The 20265-nt window shown below is 39.4% G+C and overlaps 1 long non-coding RNA gene across 1 annotated transcript; it reads left to right on the top strand.

Annotated features, from left to right (window-relative positions):
* The first annotated feature begins 3314 nt into the window (after positions 1-3314).
* LOC122998747 lies at positions 3315-4675 on the top strand. Its single transcript, XR_006407494.1, has 2 exons — positions 3315-3760; positions 4163-4675. It is a non-coding gene; the product is annotated as an uncharacterized LOC122998747 (long non-coding RNA).
* The last annotated feature ends 15590 nt before the right edge of the window (positions 4676-20265 follow it).

Here is a 20265-nt window from a genome sequence, read left to right as displayed (position 1 = left end):
TTCTTTCAGTTAAAGGTGGAGGCTGGAAACTGCAGACTCAATACATATCAAGCTGAAAATTATTAGCTTTACTTTTTTTTTTCTTGCCCGGCACTACAGTAATAATACACATAACACAGAGAGTTTATGACAAGTATTAAAGATTATGTTCTGGATTCCTCCCTATAAGGATGTAAATATATGATATGTGCATAACCAGCTGAGCCTCCTCAGTGACCTCAAGTCCCTCGTCTCCTTTGCTGGAATCTAAATTGCTGCAATCACGCTTATCTAAACACCATGTCTCTTTTACGCAGTGGCGTGCAGCAAAGAGTTACTTTTAACGCTCCTCATCTCTTCCCAGGAGCTTTTGCATAGCCTCATCAGCCAATCAGTCGGCCTCATAGGGAGTTTCACGGCTCCGCTCCACTTCACTCCTCTCTGCCATCCCGGGAGCAAGACACTATTGCCTTTCATTTTTCACCTCACTCAGGCATGAGAGGGGAAAAAAAAAAAGTATGAAAGGTCTGCCAGCCTCAGAGATGTAGAGATGAAGAAGGAGAGACGTCAGCTGCAAGGGACCATGGGAGACGATCTCTTTATGAGCATTTTTAATAGTGACATTTTATATGCGGACGCACCTCATATACTCTCTATTGAGCAGTGCCTTTTAAAAAGACATCAGGGAGCCAAAGTGTTAAAGCACGAGCTGATGAAACGGAATTCATCACTGTGGCCTCAAAGGTCTGGTAATAAACTGTTAACGGTTCTGTGATCCCTTGAGAGCAGTCAAGCTGTAGATTACACTATTGTGAGTGGATGGTTAGCTTATTACAGCAGAGATACAGGCCTTTGAGAGGAAACATCTCTTCATGTACACTGTCAGTGCTGGCTTATCTGACATGTTCTACAAAGCAGTATACAACAAATTGATGAGCTGATTTTTCAATTAGGAAACTAATGTCATTTTTAAGTGTTGACTGGAACCCTTATATGGAAGATTTAAAATGCCAAAATAAAATAAATCAAACAAATAAAATACAGTAAACAGTGTATTTTTCTGTTTATGTATGATGTATCATAATTGAATAAAAAAATATATGCTAAACGATATTTCAACTGTGCCAACAAGATCCTTTCAAGTGTCCTGCACCACAATCCATCCCCTAAAACCGTGTGATTCCATCCATTCATGTATGACTGTAATAAATAAATAAATAAATAAATCGACAGTTTTGTTTTTTTTCCATAAAAAGTATACTCACATGCAAAATGATGACATCTCTAAATAGCCTAACTTATCCTGAAAAAAGCAATATATGGCAGCCTGGGTGATGCATAATGACTCTGCCATGAGCCTTTAATTGAAGGCAATTAAAAACAAGCAAACAACCTGGCAACAAAGTTTCCTAAAATTTTGAGTCAGAGTTTATTTCCAACTTTTGGCAAGTGACTGTCTTTAGTGCATGCACCTTTCTTCATCATGTTTGCATAGTTAGAGACACATGTATAGAAAGACACAAAACAAACCTTCATTATGTGACTTCAAATTAAAAAAGAATTGGCTTTCTGGAGAGTTTTAACCCAATTACAAAGCATGCTGGGAAGTGTATGCTAATTGGCTAACAATACTTAACTGTTTAACTTAAGAAGGTGATAAATTGACTATTCAAGTTGACCTGACTTGAAATTGACAGTCTCTAACTTTGTAATAAATCACAGTTAAACATTATTAGTTATCAGACTAGCTTGTTTTGCTGCCACAATTTCAATCTTTATTGTAAAAGCAGGTTTTCTTGTATTTCTAAGGCATTGCAACTTGTAATCATTTATGAATTATGGTAGTGTTTTTACAGTGTTCAAGTAGCATTCACTTCAGATGGTAAATCTTTAAAGGTATGCTATGGCAGATTTTCCTGAAAAAAACAAAATAATGTATGGACTCATACAAAAGTAATCCCTCTCAGTCATCACTTATGACCCACTGACCCACACCTAGACATACCCTTAGAAAAACATGTACAATATTCATTTTCTGTGGTATTGTTATTAAATTTGAACTTGGACTAGGTAAGGCTCCATGCTGTGGTCCCATTGTGTTTTCCAGCTAACAAGTCACAGCTATAGACCATCTGCAGTGATCTGTTTGCAAAAAAATAAATGGTTTATAGCTTTAACCACGAGTGAGGTGGCGGCTACATTTCTTGACCCCAGCTGTATTTAGCTACTGTGTTTTTGAGTTCCTGTACCCTGTGTCGTTGACATTACTGAGAGCTGCTTCCTGTCCCTTATTCCATGCTGCTCGCCACAGTATGTTCACTTGTGATAGCCGGGAATAGTTCTGGCACATAACTCCAGCATAAAACCTACAAATAAGGTACATTTTTATAAGTGAGCTGATGTGTTAGAGGTGTTGGTATTTGCTTTCATTTCCACTTTAGACAGCACCAGGCTAGATGTTTCCCCCTGCGTCCCATCTTTATGCTAAGCTAGGCTAAATACATCCTGACTCCAGCTGGTTCAATGCGTAAGAATAGGCCAGAATTTTAGTTTAAAACATTCAAAAATTAAATAAAATTATCAATACAATGTGAAGAAATTACAATTTTGATGTTATGTCAAAGACCTATATACACATTGTGTTGCAGAGATATCTAACCAACTAGACAGAACCTGTACTGTCACGTAATACCACTTTGTACCACAGGGGTGATGGTGAGTCACTGTAGTGTCCAGGCTACCCTCAGTCCAACATGACAGGAAGAAGAAGTAGTGCTGCCCAGAGCAACTGGCAGCAATTGTGGAGCCAGGCTGTTGAAATTTTTGTTGTAGGACTGTTAATATGTCATTTTAAGAGGTTTTAATATTCTTTCAGGCGAGACAGTGACCATATGGATTCCCAATATGTGGTCAGTTTATTCAAATAACACCTATTTGGAAGGTTGTACCTACATTGTCACTGGCTTGGAGACATCAGCTGGTCATGTGAGCTGATACGACGAACTGCACTGGGTTACACCAGCTATGTTTAAGCTGGGCATTTGACATCTTAGAACATCGCAGTAAGCTGTATTGATATTGAAATATCATATCAATAAATTAATACTGGATTACTGTGTTGTAAAATGGCAGCAATTTATGCAAAATGATGCTGTGTGGGAGAAAAACTGCTGATTTACCATTAGTGAGTTCTGTGACATTTTATGATTTACACCTACTCTAGGGGCATGTGTGTAAATATTTAGTTGTTACTTCGAGTTATGTTGTAACTTATCTCTGTGGTGCAACCGCTTTCTGATCTGTGCAGCTGGTTTGTAATGAACCGTTGGCTCTAATGTCTCTGTAGCATTTTGACATCTTGACAACACTTGTAAACAGTAAGCTTGTCACTATATTCAGTGAGTGATAATGGTGGTGAGGTGATGTGTTTGGGAGGTGGGGTGTTGGTGATATGCTGCCTATTTGTTTGGATCAGGTGGCCAATTCTTACACATTGAACCTTTTAATACACAAATTGAGATTTATATCAATCATCTCATGTAGAAATTATATATTTCCCAGAATAATGTACTTTTCCTTTATACTTGGCAGTCCCACTATGAAAAGGATTTTTCTGAAATGCTGCATTCAGTCACTGCAAACAGCAGCTGTGAATACAAAAAAGTTATGATGCTAAGGGTTTGTTCAAAGGAAAAAATAATGAGCTGAATGTGCTTAATATTCTCCTTATCAGTCATCTCTGGATTCTGAGGTCATGGCTGTCTGTCACTCCATCTGTGTGGTAAGTGAGAGTGTAATAGAGGTCTGACATTTCCTCAACTTTGTAGCATAATTTGTTTACAGTCAGAGAAACTCATTGTTCATGAATTCACTTCTCCACTCGTGCCATGAGAACTCTTGCTGGGCATTGCATCACTGTGAGCAAATCTAATTTACACATGAAGGAAAATGTCAGTTACAATTATATTCATATCTCTGCGATGCAAACCTGAACTCATTAAATGCTCCTCCAGCTGGAAATAGCTTGTTGATTCATCGACTCCATCTCTTAATGAAACAGAGACTGCACCATGATTCCCTTGTACCATCCACACTCTCGGGCTTGCAGTGATTATCTCAGGTGTATGTGTAGGCATAAAGTGACAGAGATACATCCAACTTGACACCAAGCTTTTTTTTCCAGCGGACTCATATGGTGGAAGGTGACTCCAAGGTTCCTGTGTGGCTTTTTATTCCCCAGACCACCCGTGTAATCAGGCTGCCACTTCTGATTAGCAAACACACCAATCACAGAGCCGAGGGGTCAGGCGGATGCAGCCCTGCAGGGGTAAAGCATCCAATCAGGGAGGTTCCTCTGGGCATCCGAGGATGTGTGGGCTTTCACACAGACAGGAGAAGTAAATCCCACAATTAGATTTCAGACCCATTTACAATTAAGTTTTCAAACTTTCTGCTGAATCCGAGAGTGGTGCTGTTGCACCTGTCCCTGGATCTTTAGCTCTTCCCCCGTGTTCACAGTGTGAGCAGAGAGGCTGATGGATCGCTCCATTCTGACACATGGTGGGTGGTGAGAGACGATCTGATTGCATCTATGTGGTGGAGTGCAGCTATAAAGTTTTTCACAGCTTTAGTATTTTTGTCTCTCTAAGAGTTAATAGTGGGGATTGATTTTTTTTTTTTTCCTCAAAATACCTTTCAGTACTATGAGCCTTACTAACAGACTGTATTCTCACTATTTACAGCACATCCAGTGAGTTCTGTGTTTGGTCACAAATAAAAATGAAGTGTACATTTCAGTATCTCTCTTTTTTTCAATATTTACACACATGGAATCAGGCCTAAGCAAACATTATGGTGAGCTTTTTTATGTGTTGCACAATGTAATGTTAGCATCGCATGGAAAAGCAATCCACTTGCAAGTAAGAAAACGTATTGAGTTATGTTTTTCCAGTTCTACTACAGACATCATGGTTCAGAACATTGTTTTGTTAATTATATTTCAAAACATTCATGTTTGCAACCATCTTCCAAACATCAGTTTTGTGAGGTTTACTCATTATGTCCATGGAATAAAACCATAGACTGTATAAAAATACGAACGTAGTTACCGTGACGTCACCCGTTGGTTTCTGAAGAGCGGTTTTGAAGCTCAAAGTGAGCCGCTCCTGCTGTCGCCATCTTGGCAGTGCGTGACGCTGCCTAACTCCCAGCCAATCAAAAATGGGCAAAGAGGCGGGCCGAATGGCTGAAACAAGCCACCTAAGCGGCTGATTGATCTGTCACTCAAAGCAGCCATGTCCTTCATTATGCATAACTTTACAGCTTAATAAAACTTAAACGGGTGAATTATAAAAAAATTCACCCCTCGTACAGTTGTCATGGAAGGGGAAATTAGCTACAGAGACCAAAACTGCTGTGTCTGCTGTAAAGTTGGGCATTTTAACATGGGGGTCTATGGGGAATGACTCGCTTTTGGAGCCTCAAGTGGTCATTCAAGGAACTGCAGTTTCTTGGCACTTCCGCATTGGCTTCATTTTACAGCCTCAGAGGTTGCTGCTTGAATAAAACATGCAAGGAAGTGGAAGCTTTTAAAACCTGGAAAGAACTTCCATTTTACACTTGGAACAGTAGGTGTAACTTGCTCTTGAAATCTGATTGGCTGCTGTGGCCAGTGAGCATGAATCACACTGACTGGGTTCCCCTGATCAGTCAGTGACTTGTCAATAGTGTGTGCTTAATGCTCCTCAAACCGTCACTTCACAGAATGTTCCCCTGTCCCTGGCCACTATCCAACTTTGTACAGAAGTTAAAATGAAGAGGAAACTTTTATTTGATCCCAGCTCGAGCATGATGGAGGTTCTGTGTGCTCAGAGGCCAAGATAGTGATCAGCTGGCTCTAAAAGGTCCCCACAGGAATCCTCCATAATCTCTGAGGAAGATTTCTATCAACCATAAAAATCTTAATAGCTTATAAAAATCAGCTGTGTGACCTTCAGGGAGACTATCACTTTAGATGAGATCTGCTGATGTTTCTTCTATTGCTTTCACAGTAAAAAACAATAAAAACCTGTTTACTGATGTTCATCAGTGATTCAGAGTTTTCTCGCTCCATCATGTATACAAGACAAACAAGACTAAAAATGTCCTAATCAAGCTGGATCTTTATTTAGCCCCACGCTAAAGGGCAGCATGCATCTGAGAGGAGAAGTAGGCCAGCCTGGACAGTAACAAAGCTTTAATTTAAAAGATTTGTGTACATGCCACGCAGCCCAGGACAAGCTATGAATCTCAGCCTTTTGTGTTTCTACCGAAGCCTGCAAAAGGACTGGCGGGGAGTTTGTATGCACAAATGGCAAAATGGCTTCCATAACAATGTCTTGTGGTGAAAGAGGCCTTGAATGGACCCACTTTTAACAAGCATCTCAGGGTAGGAAATCAGCTCTATAACTTGCCAAACATTCCAGAATAATTGGTCTTACCTTTAGAAATAGAAGCATTTTATCAGCTCTCTTAGGTTAGGCAATGACTCCTATCTCTGCCAAGTAGCAAGGCTCCATAGGAGTCCTAACCTGTTTCAAAGATTGAATAACTTTTGTGACTGACCTCAAGTGGGAAGTATAAGAAAGCATATTCTCTCTCTACCAAAACCAAGGTCCTCAGACCCTTATAGCAACAGGGAAAATACAGCTTTGACGCAGTGATGATTGTCACCACCGTCAGCTGTAATAAGGCACCTCAGCAAATAACATTTCAGCCACGTGTATTGAGTCGTCTGTCTCACATGTGTCTGACAGTACAGTATGTTTCTATGTTAGTCAGTACAGCAGTGACACTTTACAATAACTCTCATTAAAAAATAGTAAATTGATAGTTAAGGGTTAAGAGGTACTGCACACTGTAAACTAAATTATATGACTGTATTGTAATGAAGCACATCATGCTGGTGTTAATATTGACATTGACATCAAATTTATAAAAAAAAAAAAATCGTCATCTCATGGTTTGAAAATGGCTCAACCTGTCATCTGCTGTTTAAAATTGGCCCTGAAAAAGTTGGGCCAATGCTGATGTACAGTCGACCATTTGGGAGTTCTTTACATCATTTATATATATTTATATAAATGGTAGAATGATAACACCCACCTCCGCCAGCCCTGCGCTCATTTTCAAATATATGCTGATGAAGAGGCAGTTTTAGCTTCAGGAGCTAACGGCAGCTACAGTGGTGCTGGCCTGCTGGAAGGGGTCTCTCTGGCAGCCACAAAAACAACAGAAATTCTCTTCACATCTCGTCCTGCAGCTCTTCAACACTCCGACTGTCTGTTCCTGCAGTTATCAGTTGGTAAAATCTTGTTTTAAAATGTTAAATCGTGGAGCTCTGCCAAAACTGTCTGTCCTGTCTGTCAACTGAACCTGTCTGCCACGGGCACCTCATCTCTCTGGCTAGAAGCCGGCTAACCAGTTTGGGTGGGGGGCCAGCTATGTACATGCAAATTTCAGTGTGCGATTGTGTGCATGTGATTAGGGGAGAGTATTACCCATAGGAAACAGACAGCTGGAGAGTTAAAGAGCTGCAGGGCGAGATGTTAGATTTCTGTTGTTTTTGCGGCTGCCAGCTCTGACTTCTGGCTGGTTTAAATGTCGTTGCACTGTTTGTCTTCCTCTCATTATTATTATCATTGTTATTATTGTTATTATATGTCACTGAACAACTCCTACACTCCTGCCTCACACAGCAATGCTCCCCCTCCCCAATTCATAATGTTTACTAATTATGAATAATGCTATAATTTATGTTATTTTATCATTAGTTTGTGTAATATAAGTTTATAAATTATAAACTGTATCATAGCTGATAAGATGATGATAACAATTACATTCTGATTACATTAGTAAAGTATTTATTAGGGTTGAGTACTGAAACCCAGTGCCAATATCGCACCATTTCCTATACGACTAGTACCTACTGGACCGAATCACAACGCAGATTTCTGTGTCTCATGTTGGTCGAATATTGTCCTCCGGTGCTCAGAAACAGATGTTACAAGCAACAGAAGCATCACACACCACACATGCCTTCGCTAGTTAATGTCACATTTGCTCTGATGTCAGCACGTAACAGTCTAAAGTGTGGCTGTATTTCACCAGAGAGGATTCCAACACTGGGATGTGCGATGTGACCAAATTTTTGGTAAAGGGACTGCATTCTTTTTCCACTGTGGAATCTCCACAGTGATGTGAAAACAATATTCATTTACTTGAAAATCTGTGCCATTAAGAAAATTTGTCAAAAGCAGTCAAAAAGAGTAATAAATATCCTCAAATGTATTTAATAGGGGCATAGAACCACTATTTAACAGTAACTGTGCACTACACCATTTATGACCACATTAAGCAGAAGGTGCTAAACATCAAAGCTGTGTATGAGTCACAGATAGTCCTGGTGGTGGCAGATGAGATAAATGACACTCTGGAGGAATTCCAGATAAACAGTAAAGTTGTAGCTGCCACAGTAGACAACACCAGCAATATGGATATTGCACTGAAGAATCTGAAGTTTTTAAAGGTTGGGTGTTTTGCCCATACACTAAGGTTTACAGCATCAGTGCCATTACAAAGTGGTGTGCCAGACTTGGAACTGTCATGGTGTGGCTGAAGAGGTCCTGTGGTGTATTTTCATTAAATGTCATTGGTGTGCTTAAAGACAATATTAAGCTATACAGATTGATTTTATAAGTTTACAAGCAATAAGGGCTAGTGTGATTCAATTTGTATTGGTGTAGTTATAATCTCATGAACCATATGTAATCACAATGTACGTATAGAGGCACAGTAGAAGAATCATAATCATACATTGGAGAAATTTGAGTGTGTTTGTATTACATGTCACTTTGCTTGGGTCTGCATTAAACTCTTCACTTTTTTTTAAAAAAATACTCTCTGGAGGAGATCAAGAAATAAGGGTGTAAAATGACTAGAATAACTCATAAAAAAATAAAAGGCCAGAAGACAACTTGGCAATAATGATGTAAAATGATTCCCAATACTTATATAAAAAATTGGATATAACCAGGTAGAATTGAATATGCCAGTACATATCCTCAAACAGCTCAAAACCTGTTTTGAAGAGTTTTGACCAACAACGAGTGACGGAGATAAAGATAACAGAATAATTGGCCAAAAATTAGGGAGGGTGGACGATAGGTGTGACCTATGCTGACCCAAGGGAATAGAACCTTCGGGGCGATTTGGTTTGTTGTAAAAGTGCTAATTTGCTCCCCTTTTTGCCGGCATTAAAGAACACTTTGCTGCTTGGACCTCTGACTCCCTTTTTATTTTCAAAAGAGTTTTTTGATCTGGTATATTTTCCTTTAACAATCTGATACAACAGTCCACCATGGCCAAAACCGTCCTGCAGGAGAGGCAGCGACTTCTCAGTAAGTAGCGTAGCCTTATAAATCTCAGACAGTAATGTTTGTTTCAAACATCTTCAGCAATGTAGATTGCATACAACATTGTATACAACATGATTCTGGATGTCAGAACATGGAGGAACTCCCTTTTCCTGATGGTGGAGAGGTTTATGGAGCATTACGCAGCCATTCAGGCAGCATCACTTGACCAACAACTTAGGAAGCCAACGGAGAAAGACAGGTGATGGACAAGGAGATCAGTTGTTAAACAATGAGGAACAACATAATAGTTGATATTTTATTCTATCTTCATATCTTCTTTTTTTCCCGACTGCTAAGGCTCACAGATGACAACTTCCAGAAAGCAGAGGAGTTTGTTAACATAATGAAGTTATGTTCACTGGATAAACAGCCCTCTGTGTATCCGGTGTGTAGAGGTCTGTGGAAATCTGGAAATCTATTTTTCATTTCCATTTAAAGCCTACAAAGAAAGAGGGAAAACCACATAAATTTCAATGTTAGACGCTAAATAGTTTGTAATGTTTTCATTACTGGGTGAAGACATTAAGAATTTCCTCCAGGAGCCACTTTGATGGACCCTCGCTCCAAAGGCAAACTTAGATGTGCTGTTGCTGATACCTGGGACAGGTTGGAGAAAGCATTTTTTGAGGCATGTTTGTCTAAACACTACTTTTATGTATTTTTCAGCCTCCATCTCACAAGAAGTGTGCCAAGAAGTCATCCCTTGAGGAGCTGTTTGAGAATGAGGGCTGAGAGCTTCTTCAGGTAATGACCACTAAAAGCAGTGCCCTTTCCATTGCCAAACAGGTCCAGAAAGAGATTGAGATCTACAAAAGATTGCCTTCAATTCCATCAGGACGGGGCCCTGTACCCTGGTGGTGGGGGAATTGGGGCAGCCTCCCCATATCGTCTGCACTTTCAAACACATACCTGTGTGTACAGGCCTCATTGACACCATCTGAGAGGGATTTCTCCTGTGCAGGACATGCAGTTCCAGGAGAGGTGTCATATTTTGCTGGAGAAAGTAAATGCGCCAATATTTCTATAATATAAGGCCACATAAGTGGACAGGAGCTGTAGGAGGACAAGATTCATGTTCTCCATGTAGAGGTGACCACAGCTCACAGAAGGTTTTCAAACATCATCACTGCGTGTGCAATACTGCACAATACATGCATGATGTGGCACTATCATTAGGTATTATAAAATAAAGTGGTTGGATAGGAACTAATAATCTATCAATAATAATCTATTATTTCTATTAAGTCAATAATCTACTGTGTATGTACGTATGTATGTTTACTGTTGCAAGTAGCTTGCCTGTATTTACTGACAGCCTACTGCAAATAGTTAATTGGTAAATTGTGAGGTGTATTCATTTTGGCACCATATTTTTGCAGATATAACCTGCTTAGTCACGCTTGTACACATAAGAATGCTAACACATAAATATTATTTTCTGGATTTCAAATTTTACCAGTGTTTAATTGTTCTTGTCAGGAAATCATCATTTCTTCTACTGATTCATATTTGGAAAGAAAGACCATGTGACCAGAGCTCTGGAAGGCAGAGCTGCTCAGGATCAAGTTTTTGGTCTAGCCTAGTTGGTGTAAGACGTTCGTTCCATCCCAACCAACCAGTATTGCTGGGGGGATGGACTCCTGTGTTAGAGAAGAGGATCCCTCGAACACATCCTCAGCTGTTGCCCGAAGGTTCTGGGAGAGGGATGCTATCACTGACATCACAACCAGGTCTTGAAGGCAGTAACTGATGCCATCTACTAGGGGATCAGCCAAGCCAAACAACAGCACCAAGCAAAACAGGCCATTGCGTTTGCCAAGGCAGGGGAGGAACCACAGGCTCAGGTAAGGGTGTTGGGCAGACTCCTTGTCACCGCACAGGACTGGCAGCTGAAAGTCAACCTGGGGAAGCAACTCAAGTTTCCAGAAACCATCAGAGTGACCACACTGATACCAGACATGTTTCTAATGTCTGAAACATCAAGGCAAATAGTCCTTCAGGAGTTGACAGTCCCCTGACAAGACCGGCTAGAGGGGGCCTACGAAAGGAAGAGGGACAAATATGAGGGATGGAAGCAGGGTTGGTGGGCACAATGTGTCCCTGTTGAGGTCCTCAAGCTCCTTTGTATCACATTGCTGCACAGTAACAAAGCAATCAAAAACACCACCGAGGATCAAAAGTAGGAATCTGTGGACTACCCAGGTCACTTGGACACGAGCTAGGGCCTGATCAACTCTGGCTGGGTCGCCTGTGTGAGGGTGTATGATTGTTGAAAAGACCCAAAACAGCTAGGTTACATCACTAATGATGTTTACATGCATCATAGAATGTAAGGAATAACAAAATAATGCACAAATATAAGAAATATAAGTTATCTAGATAATATATAAAAATATAATGAGAAAACAATAAAAACAGGGCACAGCAGTAGCTGGTCTAGAACTTTTGAGTAGTTATTTATACTTTTCCATGAAAAAAATGTATGCTTATTTAAGAACTTAAAGTTATGATCCTAAACATTTTCAATAAATCAAACCCTGTTTATACTCTTTATTGTTAGCATTTTTAAGCAATTACCATTAATTACTTATATTTTTAATTACTTTCCTTCTTTATGTGTTGGCATTTTTTGCCTTCACTTTTCAGATAAAGCACAGAGAGGAAACGGGTAGAGATAGGGGCATGACATGGCACAGAGGTCTGTGGCTGGATCTGAACAGCAGATGTTGCAGTTATCTGGCATGCATCTTAAACAGACTGACTAGATTAAAATTGTCTAACTACGCCTACCTACAACACAGGTTTGTTTGGCTGCACTGTAAACAGATACACTTGTTGCTCTTCTGTTAAGAAGTATCTGCTCTGAGAGTGTCTTCTGTAGTATTAAGCCACACTTGAAGTTGCCACCAGTGATCACAGGTCAACCAGGACTGAAATCTTAAATATTATAACTTTTAATCTCATAATATTTACCAATAATTCATAGATAAAGGAGACACTGGCACATTTCTTATTAACTACACAGGTGGGCAAAATGAGTTATGTCTGTAATGTCACCCAGTGTTGGGAAACACATCGTCACAATATGAATATATATGTAGTATCTTCATGCCATCAATAACTAAAAAAAAACAAACAAACCCAAGATTTGTCTAATTTTAATTTATTTTTCTATGATTTAATACTGAGTGGTGGGGGAATGAATGAATTTGTGCATTATCTGAGGAACTAAGTGATCATTCACCGCAGTAACTGTAGGTTCTGACAGACTCATATAATTACTGTTGTGAAGCTGAATTTTATTATAAGCCTACAAGGATAGTTACAATATCTTTTAATATCTCTTTTTCCACAGATGTGTGCAAGCCAGCAGCTCCTTACAGGTTAGGACACCTCTGGAACTCTCCTTAACATCAGCACAGATAGGACTCAAAAGTGATTTTACTCCTTGTCCTGAAAGTAGGACTAAATAGCCTCTGTGAATTTCTGGCCAGTCAGGACTGATTTCCTGTTCTGAGTTGCTTGATAAATATGGGTCCAGATGTGTGTAGGTGTGTTCCACTAGATGTGTGTCTGCTTGTGGACATGAGACATAAACAACAAAGTCAGACAGAGAACACAGGGTGAAGTAGAATGAGAGAGGAAAGTTGTTACTTTCATAAAAGAAGCCTTATTACATCCAGGGGGAAATTAGTGAGCTCTTTGATGGATGACGCACTTCAGTCTGTATGGTGAATTATTGTGCAGCCAAAGCATAAAGCAGTCATTGGTCTCAGTAGGGCACGTGTGCCATCACAGAGCCATATGAACACAATCAGATATCTGTCACACAGCTGTTGTGGTTAACCTTCAGGATTAATGACACATCTTCATGCTCATATTTAAAAGGTTACAAGCTTTGCTCATAAATCGGCATCCACAATTACGATGTGTAAAATCAAATATATCACCTACGTGAAAAGTTCCTTTAATGCCCACCATGATTAATTGTTGCCAACAAAGTTTAGATACAATTCCTGGTTATGGAACATTCAGCAAGTTTATGATAACCTATTAGTATACGAGGTGTTGTGTCTGCCCATTCCAAAAATACAATATTTAGGCGGATAAACCCAAACAAGACCATCTTGATTGATTCATTTCACACTGCACATTACAGCATCACATGAGGGCCACTTCTATCAAAAGGCCATGAATTATGAATGACACCATATGGGTCGCCTTTCCCTCCTCAACGCTCTAATTATGTGAAAGTCAAGAAAAATCCAATTTGCTATTTTGCATTATTAAGGAACACCATGACGACACGTACGTGCACGTCAGATTCAAACCATGAATTTATTTGTCTGCTTAGAACTGTTTAACATTCTGCAGACATGAAATAAACATTTCTGTGTTTTTTGTGAATAATATTGTGTCATTGTTTGAACATCAGATCAAACCAATCCACTGAAACCATGAGGTGTGGTTGAAAAAGCTCAGGGAAAAGCTTGTAAATAGACCATTTATCAGTATCATTCTATCAAAATATTTGATCTAGTTTTCTAAAATAGTTACAATAGGCAGTAAAGAAAATTTGTTATGTAATAATGACACATTGATAAGGAAGTCCATGACTGCCAAAATTAAAATTAAATAATTTAATTAAATTGAAATTTTAATAGCATGTTTGTGATGAAAATGAAATTTTTTGATTGCGTCGTCATTTCCACATGTAAATCAATTATCGTTATGAAAATGTTACACTGAAAAACTTTACTATTAATAATTGCAATTATTATGATTAATTTGGAAATGGTTAAATATGCATATATATACACACACACACACACACATATATACACACACACACACACACATATATATATATGTATATAAAAGAGGTAGGAAGGCTGGGCATGCAAGCTCCAAGCTTAAGGGTTTTATGCAGAATAGAAATAATATAGTCTATAGATTATATGAGCAGTCATAAGATTTGTGCATACATGTTCTAATTACACCCACAGGGCACATATGAACTGTCAACCAGTTAACAAATTACATAAAATATATGGATAAATATATAATTAGTAAACTGAGGAAAAGCATTTTTCCGTATGGCTTCCCAATTTAAGGCTGCATGGACTCAAAGAAACATCATGAGGTATCAAGGAAAAACAGAATGGACAGCTGTACATTCCATGGACACCCGTTTCGAATGTTAACACTTGACCTAATAGACGTTATCAGTGGTTATCAGCCTCATAGATATGGGTTAGAAGGGGCTTGCTACACCTACTAGTAGGTTCAGGAGGGTGTTATCATCTGTTGGTATGGTCGAGGTCACAGGTGGAGTTACAGATGCCATCTAGCGACTACAGTAATTATGACCCGGAAAAGTGACATAGTTCAGATGATGTCAATATAAGATGACTTGATAAAACAATTTTTCCCTTGTTAGGAGGAGGCGGGTTGGGTAGATGGCTAGATAGTTAGAGATGAGGCAAGCAATAGACAACCGTTCGCCGCCATCAAGACATTCTCACCACATTTTACTGCATTTAACTGACAGTTGCCACATTTAACCATGTTTCAAGAGATCATTTTAACGCAAAGCATGATCTTTTCCTAGTGGAAACCAAATGGATTTTGTGCCTAAACCTAACCGGACCTTAACCACAGTGTTGTCACATCATAAAACATCATTATTTTGTAGCGTAACGTAGCAGCATATTGCCCACTGGTAGGTGCCACTGTCCTATTCCAATGGGTTGATATGCACCTATTAATAGGTGTAGTAAGCCCCTTCTAACCCATATCTATGAGGCTGATTTTATATTGGAAAATCTTTCTGAAACTTGCGAGTAATAGGCTGCAATCTGATCTGTTGAATTTAGAAGCTTTAATACTGACCTCATCAGGCAAATAAGCCGATCCGAGCCAGGCTTGACCGATCCACACTGAATAACTTAATTATTTTTTCAGTTTACTGTGAAACAGGAAGTGTCAACAATACCTTAGATTCCTCAGAAATCACAACAGCTCAGTTCTAATTTCAGCTCCAATGTCACACAACACCAGCAATCCCAGTGCTGCTACATGTACTTAAGAAGTTGAACTTGATGATGATTACGATGCTGTCTATCAGTATGACGTTGGTGCTTTACAAAAACACAATTTCATAAACCCTCCAGAGCAATAACATTAAAATTGGCATAAGCCTGAGAAGGATGTATGAACCCCTTGACTTAAGAAGTGCTTTTAATTGGTACTGGTTTCAGCAGAGAGCCAGAGTCAATCTGTACCAAGGGAGAGAAAGACATATGTGGTTATTACATGGTTCCCATACTAAGTCTGTACACTATCTCACAGTAGCATGTGCTAAAATATTTCCCTAACCTACTTTCCATGAGGGATTGTATAAATAATTCAACTGAGGTTGAATCTATTTGCTTTGTACTGTTGTAAGGATTCTGTGGGGGCAGCTGCTGTAAACTACCTGTATAAACTTGACAACAATTAGCTTGTGTGGCAGTACTGCAGGTTCCAACTCTCCAAACCCCTCAGTCACCAGTCAACAGATGTACTCCGAACTGTTTTATCAGCTTCGATTACCACAAAATTTACCTCACCTCTTAAAAATATGAACATAATAACAACAAATTGCTGAGAGACCACAAGGCAATATACAAAGATGTTGCCAAAACACTTGTTCCCAATTGCTAAATAATGAGCAGGAACTACAGTGGTGCTGTGAACAACAAAAAAAATCAGTACAACTCTCTGCAGATACTGTGCCTCTGCGTGCCTCTTGGAAGTTGCTGCCAAACATATCTCCAAGACCACAGCTATTACCTCTGTTCAGTGGCATGCAATTTATATGGCACTCCCAGGGGAAATTAACTTTGTGGTGACAACTCACAAGATCAACAATTCTGAAAGGAATTCAGGCCATTCCTCTGCAGTAAGGAATAGTATAATTACAGGCCATGAACTTCAGCGCTGCCTCTGTCAAGCAGAGGAATTTTCTCTCTCTCTCTCTCTTGACTACTTATATATCATTTTATTTGTGGGACTGCTTTTTCCCTCATAAGAACTTATGTTGAACATTTCGATTTACATATCAAAACGAAGGATTTGACCTTAGAACTCCAAGATTTTCAAGGTTTCTCAAAGGAAAATGTTTCATAGCTTTGCTGCTGGGCAGGGCTTTGGCATCACAGGGGAGAGAACTGTGCACACGCCATTATGAGAATGAGGCGACGATTATGCCCAATTGGTGCTGTGAGCCAAAAGCATACCAATGTGCTGTGGAAATATACTGATATGCAGAGGGGGGTCAGCCAGAAGATGAGCAACGAGCGGTCTGGCCTGCCAATGTCTTGGCTGTCTCGCGTTCCAACTCGCGTCCTGTTGCATAATGAAGGAAAGCTAAAGCACACAAAAGCGTCTAATCCACAAAACTGTCAGTTATACTGAAAGGAAATAAAAGTTCCTCCACTGCAGGTTATTTGTAACCTGCAACATTTAGAATGAATGAAAGCTGGACTTCAAAGAGACTTTTTTAGCTATTGTGTATATCCCCTTGCAGGCATATTCATGAGCTTATTATACCAGTAGCTGATAAACATCAATCAGATGCTTTAACAAAAGCTCTATGATATTATACACCCACCAAGGCCGCATCTGACCTCTATGGGACCGACCCCTATTGACCAACCATTTCTGCCACTATCTGTGTATTGTGAGTGTGTTACTTAACCCCCCCCCCCCCCCCACTCCAAAATGTGTTTTTCTTTTGTTCCTTCAGTTGGATGTTTCCACATTCAGCTGCTGAAGGAGGAAAGTTTCTCTGTGTTTATTGAATCTGTGAGTTTAAGGGGCAGGCATACGAGTAGTGAAGCAAGAGACATCTTATCTCCAGCAGTTCAAATTTTAAAATGAACAATTAATACATGACTGAAGGGAATCTTTAATGCATTTTAATTTGTTTTGGTTGTTTGATTAAGTACAACTTTATTTAGGAATAATCATCATGCAAGCACAGTATTAAATGAAATAATAAAGGCCTTAAAACTAGATTTTAACTCAGGGCCACCTCCATGTTTGGGACCCCTGTATACCAGCCTTGATTACCACCACTTTGTGACGAACTCCTGGATACAATATCTGCTAGACGGTAAATTTAAGTTAAGGTGTTACAATTTGTTAGTTCCTAACCTTGCAAAGGAAAGTGTGAAGTTTGTCATGAAAATTCATCAAAACCTCCCCCTGTAGACTCCACCTCAGTCTCATTTTTCTCATTAGATGAGGATCATAGAAATTGTTCATCCAACACTAAACAAGTACAGCTGAAAGGTATGTACTGTACAGCAAGCTGTAAATAATGAAAAGTGTTGGCTAATGTTATTATTTGACAGACCTGTGCAGTTTCCCTAGTTACGCAATTTTAAAGAAACCACCTTATGTGATGTCACATGTAAATAAAACACTATGTCGCCTTATTTTAGCCCAGACACCTAAAAGCTATTCAGTCTATTACTTCATCAACGTCAAATCGATGGTGCTCAGTGGGTCATCTGCCTTGAATTTCTTTTTCTTCTTCTTTCCATCACATTTTCGCTTCCTACGAATCACTCAACATCTCCTGGTCCCCTGTGAACAGAGCTCAGGTCAAACAAAAAGTCTCAATAGTTTTCAGTTGCTGGCACACAGAGTAGTGGACAAAGTCAACTCTCTACTTGGCCACCCATGAACACCAGAGGACAATGAGTTTGTGAAAGGCAAACAGATCAATGCTTGATCGCTTCACGCTCTGTCAACTCCCACCCACCTCCTCATTCAGTGAGCCCCACTATTTAACACCCATCAATACACTCAAAGCCTTGAGACCAGTGAAGAATCTTTCTGCGTCATGACCTGCGACAACAGCCATTCTGAACGCCGTGTTCTTGAGGAGGACGACCATTAGGAGGTACCCCGCTGTGTTGATATCTTACTTTGTTAAAGTGTACTGACAGTAAATAGATTTGCTCGATCCATATTTCATTTCCTGTGCACTCTCCAGTGAGCCCTCCCCTGTACTTGTCAAGCAGCCAGCATCCTCAGCCTCCAGAGGCCTCGCAAACACGTCCTCCTTCCTCTTGACAGCATCATTGCCAACAGCCAAAAAAGAATCCACCATAGCTTGATTGAAAACATCAATCATGTTTGTTACCTTGTGTTGCCTTGAGTTGGCCGCTGCAGAGAAACAGTGTTGTCAGTGTAATCAAAAATCTTAAATCATGTTAATGGTTTATGGGTGGCAAGTTTTAATACAGTACAAGGCCAGTTTCAGAAGTTTCTGGAGTTTGGTGTTAACTTCAGTGGCTTGATATTATGAGTACAGTCACACCGCAAAAACACACTCAAAATCATTGATTTTTTTATGAATGATCATTGCCCAATTGTACTTTTGAACTTAAAGGACATGTTCACAATTTTTCAAGACTGTCAGGTGCCTAAATGAACAGTGAAAGAGGTTTTCCTCGCTGTAATCATTCCCGCTGTTCATACTGGCATACGAGGGCTATAAAAGATCCTCTTCCTAATGCACTTCTAATGTAAGTGATGAGGGACAAACCCACAGTCTTCTTTCTGTGCAAAAATACATTCTTAAGTTCATTTTAAAATGAGGCATCAAGTCTGAATCAGTCAAATGAAGTGGGAATCTTCCATCTCAGTACAAAATTCCTTCTTTATGTTTCCCTTCCCTCCCCTTGTGTAAAAGTCACAGCAGCAGTCTTACTCAGTGGGATATTTCTGTATCACTTTCAACACAACACAACTCTGAATTTTAAGTTTTAAGGTTAATGTAAAGGCTGTAGCAGCACAAGAAAAACGTGTACAGAGAGAGAGAGAGAGAAATCTGCATCTTGTTTCACCTTCTAACATCACTATAATAAATGTAATATCTTAATCATCATCTCTTATGCACAAAATTGGTTTAATAAACTGGGAAACATTGTGCCAATTGTAAGGCGTTGAGGGGATTGCTCCTCTCATATCAGATCTGTAAAAACTAATTTCCCCCTTGCACTTTAAAAACCCTGGTACAACTGTAATAATCAGGCCAGCACAATTTTCATTCATGCAAACTGTTGAATAAATATCCAGTGAAACATTTTTACATACATACTGTACATGTGATGAAATAGGAATTAAAGAGTAGCAACTCTACATCTTGTCATTCAGTGATTTATAAAACAGGCTGGAGAATTTGCTCTCTAACGACATTAGATGGTGAAGTCGACAGTAGCTGTTATGAAGGATTCACTGTGAGGAGCAGGGAAACTGTCCTTTTCACTCCCGATGGTCAATAATGAAGGCTTCAACAGAAAAATATGTTTTCGCTGTTGAAGGACAAAAAGAGTCACTTTCCTTGCAACTGTATCATATTTTTTTTTCTCTCTCTCTGCTCCCTCTTGTGCACCTGGTGCCAAACATCATGCAAGCCTTGTCTCTTTCAGTACTATATGTCCTTACATGTCTGAAAGACAAAAAGCCATCACTTTAACAGACAGATTAAGTCAGCAATGTTACATATTCTATGTCTGAGAAGAGCTTAAGAGAAAGTATTGAGAGAACATTTAGAACACAAGGTGTTATCTCTTACTATTTCCTTTAAATTCATGGCTGAAATTAGTTCAAAATTGGTAAAAAAAAAATAGCCACATTTGCGGATATAACAGAAGTAGACTGCACCAATGGACTGAAATAGGCTCTGATGTCTGAGATCTTCTTATTTAAGTCTGCAAGACATTCTTCATATTTAGTGGGGGTAAAATGTGAAGAAGGATTTCACAGTATGATT

This window comes from Thunnus albacares, chromosome 15 (genome assembly GCF_914725855.1).
Source record: "Thunnus albacares chromosome 15, fThuAlb1.1, whole genome shotgun sequence".
NCBI lineage: Eukaryota > Metazoa > Chordata > Actinopteri > Scombriformes > Scombridae > Thunnus > Thunnus albacares.
This window is presented reverse-complemented; position numbering and strand designations above follow the sequence as displayed.